The following is a 6,495-nucleotide window of genomic DNA, read 5'->3' on the forward strand; positions in this document are numbered from 1 at the left end:
TAATACGCTAATGCATTTCAAATTATATAACAATGCCAAAGAGGTCAAAGGTTTCAAAAAGTTCTAAAAAACAGATTTTTAGATACTTGAGAAGTTAATGCAAAATGCAAAAGCCTTGATTGATTTAGTTTCTAAATAGTAAAAATGTGCTTGATTTGGGATTAAAATACATTTATAAAGAAAAGCTATAGATATAGTTCAAAGATTAAAGAGTTTTTAAAAGTATTTCAATTAGTTTCAAAACAAGAATATTTCTATAAATTGAAATGTGCGCTAAATTGAACTGTTTATTTACAAATTACTTTATTCTCAATCGATTTAAAACTATATTAGTTGTGCCTCCCATTCCCAGGCAGTGAAAGAACGCCAAAAGTCTCAATACTCTATGTCTAACACGTGTGGGCCCTTCAGTATCGTCATCATAATAATCATTTAGATAGATTAATCTTAATTTTGTTTAATTCCATGCTTTTGCCTGCGCCTAATTGTTTGCTGTGGTCCCACCAGGCCGAGAGGTACGCATTATAAATTCAATTTAACAAAATCAACAAAATGCGCACAAATACCTACAATACACATAGATGAGAAAGAAAAAAGGGCCAGAATACTAAAGAATAAGAATGCCTTGAGCCGAAAAGCGACACCCACTTTTGCATGGGTGAGTGCCTGGGTATGTGGCACAAGCAGACAGCCGTCTTAAAGGATTAAAAAAGTAAAAGCAAAAGTTGTTTGTTATACGCAAAAAGAACATGGCAGGCGACATTTTGAGAGAGATTCTGTTGCTGCTGATGCTTGTCGCTTTCGGCCTCTGTCGTCTTTGTCGCTCCACGGTTTGGACACAATATCTTGGTTCATTTGCATAAGGGAGCACGCCATAAATTAACGCCACAGACGGTCGGTTGGTCGTTTGGCCATTTGGTCGGCCGATCCGTGCGAAAGAGAGAAAAGATAGATGTCTAAGTCAGTCAGTGGCTAAAAGTTTTATGTTCAACTCTTGGGCCTGACAAATGGTCAGCGATTTAAATAGTTGGAGTAGCGCACCCAAGGCAATTCAAGGTTACCGAATGCACCGAAGCAAAAAGTTCTTTTAATTGTAGGATTAGTTTACGGCAAATACACTCTCTCACACACACACACACTCTCTTCAACATACACTCACACACAAGAGGCTAGCTTAAAGTCACAATTATGGTTGAGTTTCTTATATCCCATATGCCATGTGAATTGGATGACATAAATTAGGCAAAGCCATTACCATTACCCTTGCAACAATTTCATTCAGAGCACAACTCTGGCGCCATCTGTTGTCGCATTAAGTTCTGACCTTAACCTCACTTGTGCTCGCTCTCTAAGGATATACATATATATTTTTATAAACAGTAGCAAAATACCAAAAACAAAGCAATATGTTAGGGAAATCCATCGAAGAAATATGGCTCGGCGGCTAAGCCAAAACAAAAAACAGACACGCAACAGCTGATCAGCTGTTCCAACAGCTGTTCATACAGCTGGACGAACAGCTGTCTAATTACAGCGCCTGCGCAGCAGAGTGGAACTTAAGAGAGTCTGCAAAAGAAACTAAGAGAATTTATTTTGCAGAAACAGAATTTGTGGATGTTAAATTAACTTGCTTGGAATGCGTACAGGGTGGCAGGCAAGTAGGCCCCCTTTTCTTATTTTGGTGGGAGGTTATCATCAACAACTTTTGCGGACATTTACTGTTAATGCCTACTGCTGCGATTCGTTCGCAGTCTCCATTACCTCTCGGGGGCGTTCGCATCGTTCTTTCTCGTCGTCGTCATCATCGTCGTCGTCGTCGTCGCCGTCGCCGCAGTAGTTGTTAACATCGTTGCCATCATCCTCATAGTCGTCGTCGTCGTTGTCGTCGCCGCCGTTGATTGCATTCGAATCGTAGCCCTACGAACTGTTGCCTGCCAATTGTCTAAGATGTGAAGCAAACATTTTGTTTTTGCCCGCATATTGTGTCAGTTGTGTTTTGCATTCGCGTGAGTTAAGGCTGCTTTCACTTGCAGCTAACAACCAGATCTCCGATCAGCACTTCGCATTCTCTACTCTCTATATAAAAAACATTGTAACTGAATTTACCTATCTTCTATTTTAAAATTGTGTAAAGTGAAACTCAATAAATTATTAACAAATATTTTGTTTTAAATTGTTTACAAAAAAAAGAAACACACATGTGGTCTAAAATTATTATTATTATCATGAATTTTTTGAGTGTTCAGAGTGTAAATATTAAGAGACTAAAGTACACAAAATATTTCACAAAAATTGCAGTAAGTGTTCTTAAATTTATATTTAGTCGAATTATCAACAAGAAATTTTAATTGTTTTTGTGTGTTTTTCGTTGAATAAAGATTTATATTGTTTTTGTTGTTTTTAGGTGAAGTTCAATACAAATCAAAAAATTGAATTAAAAACTTTTAAATACAATCAATTGCAAACGATTATTCTTGAAATAATTAATAAAATTCAAACAAAGTAAAAAAAACACACAACAACATATTTTAAACTTGAAACTAAAAAATGTAATTAACAAAAACAAAATAAAAAGTGATTAAAAAAGAAGAAATGGAAATTTTAAAGAAATTGTATTACGGTCTTTTCAAAAACTTTTTGAAGTTTTGTGGTTGAAAAGACAATAAACAAATGACAGTAAAACTAATTTCCGGCTCTTTCGCAATTTGCTTTCGTTTGGTACCTAAACTGAACTTTAAAATGGTCAATAACAATTTGATAAAATTATTAACAAATAAATTAGAATAACCTAAGAAACAAACGCTTTTTCCTTGTTTTTATTTTTGTCTTTTACTTGAAAATTTTCTAGAAGCGAGTTTGAGGTATATTGATTATATAATTGTATAAAGGATCATTATATATGTAGATACCCTTTCCGATGGATCCATAGAAACGTATTGTTGTTTCCTTTTAACTTTGACACAATTTTTTACAATATTCTAAAGAATTTTTCACACTAATATGCAGCTAAGTGTGTGCTTTCCTGTTGAATTAATACACCTCATAAATTTCAATGAATTCAGTTCTGCTTGATTTCACAATCTAAGCTCCCCCTATCGTTCCCTCTTTGCTTGGCTCACCATCGCTCATTCACTCTCTTTCTCTCACTCTCTCCCTTTCTATCACACGCTTATCACACAATTGCAGGAAAATTAAATCCAAAGTGCTTACAACATTTTCACTCATTGATTCATTCATTCGCTTATCCATCGATGTCGACTCAAAGACATTTTCCACGAAATTCAGCCCAACATTTGTCTAGTCGGTTTTTTTTTTTTCTGCTGTCTGTTCAATTTGGGGAAAAAAATTTAACTTGAATTTTCCCTCTTCAATGGAGTGTTATAAGTGTTGGCATTTAAAAAAAATATATATATGTATGTACACAAAATAATAATAGGAATAACAAGAAGGAAAATTTAGTTTCTTATTTTAATGATATTCGAAATGAATTTTAAGATAAAATCTAAGCAAATATGTATATGGCAAGCAGAGAAAAGCGCAATCGAAAAAAGGTCACATTCTCTTTACTTAAAAGGAAAGTAAAAGTTGTTTTTTGTTTATTTTTTTTTTTTTTTTTTTTTTTTGCGCATTTTCTTCTCTTTACTGTATGTCATTTACAGGGCCCCTTTTTGTATCTGTTCCTTTGTGTCGCCTTATCAAATTCAAGTGATTTCTATCATCTCAGCGTCATCATCGAAATTCTAGTAAAAGAGTAAAGAAAATTGTACAAAAAGAGAAGTGTCTTTGCGTTTACAAATGAAATGGAAAAGGGAAAAGGCAAAAACAAATGCAAACAATCATAAAAATGGCACTAGGCAAATAAGAGAACAAGCTGCCTGCACGTGACAAACAGAACACAAAAGGAAAACTGGTGAAAGAAAATAACACAACTAGAAATAAAGAAATATGTATGCAGTAAAAATATAAAAAAAAATATATATATGTATATATAAAAAATAATAATAAATATTTAACAAATCAAACGAATATTAAATACATTTAATTTGTGACCAAAAAAAATTACAAAAATAAATATATATAAAATTTATGAACTTTATAAACTTGGATGATTCGTTAGCCGCGCGTACCGCATTAAAAGGATAGAGTAAAATTGACAATCTGAGTACACTCTGTATGGACAGCATTTCGTATTGTCTTGCTGTGGCTTGTTTTTTTCGCAGCTCTTCAAAAACCTAAAACAATAGTTGTGAGAGGCAGAGAGAGAGAAGGTGAGGGAGAAATAGAGAAAAGAGGAAAAAAGCTCAAACCACATTGTAAATAAGTGCAGAGGCAATCAACAAATAGATGGAAAATCTCTGAAAAATCTCTTTGCCACATGCAAATGCAATGCGCATTGATGTGATCTACTCACACATAGCGCACAAATAACCAGAAGGACATTTGACCAGTCATATTGTTGACGTCCTTGTCCAGTTTCCTGCCTAGCTTAATGGTCCACTGCTACACAGTAGCAAAAAAAAAAAAATAATAAAACTTAAATAAAAAAAAACCAAACATCAGTCGAAGGGCAATTTTTTTCATTCTTCTTGCTCATAATATTGAGAAAAATCCAAATTTGGCTTTAATTTTAAAGGGTTATATTGTCTTTTGGTCTTTTCTGTATTTAGACAAAAATCAATGAATTTTAAAAATTTAACTTGTCCCACTGTGGGTCCGTCTGACAGTTGCGCCTAATTAAAATTTTTGCTGTTGACAAAAACCTTAATTAAAATTTGTTAGGTTTTTGGCTCATCTAATTATTTTCGCAACGTTCAGTTGAGAAACTACTTTCACCTTTTCTTTTTTTTTTTATTTTTGTTGACTGCTGCTGCTGGTGCTCAAATTTTAATCAAAAATCGGTTGGGAAAGTTTTTCAACTACAGTGTAAGTAAAAGGCGCTGACGGGGAAAAAAAGGAAAGTTTTTTTTTCATAAGGCCAAACTTACTTTGAAGGATGAAAGCAGAGAGTAAAGCAAGCAAAACTAATTTAAGCTATAAATTATAAATTATTTCCTGCCAGAGATCTTTTATCAGTAAACATCAATAACAACAACATCAACAGCAAGACGAGAAAGAAGCAGCTGGAATATGAAGATTTTCACTTGATTTGCATAACGTGACGTATGCGTAATAATGTTGGGAATCAAGTTGAAAATCTTTTGACAGGCTAAACAACCGACAACGACTTGGCATATTGACTTTATATTGCTTTATTTACATTATCTCCTCTGTATATGTATATAGAACAGCAAACAGTAACAACAACAACACCTAGAAAAAGAGAATGAGAAGAAAATTCATTCAAATTTCCTCACAGTTTCCTTGTTATTGAATTTCATTTTTGTGCGTGTTTTCCTTTTGTTTTATGCACGCACAAAAAATATTTCTTTTCCCTCTCACTTTTTTTCTGATTTTTTTTTCGTTTTTTTTTTTTTTTTTTTTTTTGTTGCTCTGTGTTGGTTTGCTCGCGTAATTTGAGTTGATTTGTGATAAGCATGGTTGGGGGATACCATTATTTGTGGTGAGGGGGCAGAGAGGATGAATAGATGATGGAGGTGGGTTGCTGTTTTGATTGTTTCATATATTTTGGTCTATTTGACCTGCCTTGACATTGTTCCTTTGCCTGCCAAAGTCATGACTACCCCCATAGGCGCCTAGATGTAGGCAATGCTATTTTTTATGCTCGTTTATGGTGATTGGAGAGGTTTTGCTTGGGATTTTTTTTTTTTTGCTACTGCTGCCTTTATGACAAGTGCTTAAGTTCAGATTTCCAAGGAATAGATATGCACGTAATGCCAATTATAAAGAAATTACTTTTTGGTTAGAAGTCAAAAAAGGGAATTTAAGAAAGGTTTCTTTTATAATGGCAACATTTCTATACTCTTACCAAATTTTAAGTCAGTCCAATCAAAATCTTTGGAGGCACAAATAAAAAAAAAACTCTGTAGGGTAAATGTCCTAGCCACAGTGCCCTTTATCTTTAGCTTTTAGACTTTAGCCATTAATAACAGGAGGCACAAAAAGAAGAGGGTTGAAAATAGTCGTATAATATGACTTATCCAAGATTATGTATAAGAACCAATCAAAAGCCGATGAATTTCATTTTTCTAGCCGAAGGGTATCAGATAAGTACAAATGCAAAAGTGAAATTAAGTTGAATTGTATCTATAAATAGGGCAAAGCTAAAAATTGTTTGCTACCATGACAAAAAGTCCACCGCAACAATAAAAACTTCAACTGCAAATGTTCAGACCAAGGCGACAAAACGCAAAAAAACGTAGGCAAACATTTCAAACAAACGCCTCCAGCATTTGCCAGAGAGCTCAAAACTAGCTGGAACAGTAACAGTGGCAACAGCAATGGCAGCAGAAGCATCAGCATAGCACAAAGTTCTAACTCTCCTCCCTCATCCGACGTCTGTTTGGGACTTTTCGACCAACAATTTATTAAAATATA

The sequence above is a fragment of the Drosophila tropicalis genome, unplaced genomic scaffold, assembly GCF_018151085.1.
Source record: "Drosophila tropicalis isolate 14030-0801.00 unplaced genomic scaffold, ASM1815108v1 contig_443, whole genome shotgun sequence".
NCBI lineage: Eukaryota > Metazoa > Arthropoda > Insecta > Diptera > Drosophilidae > Drosophila > Drosophila tropicalis.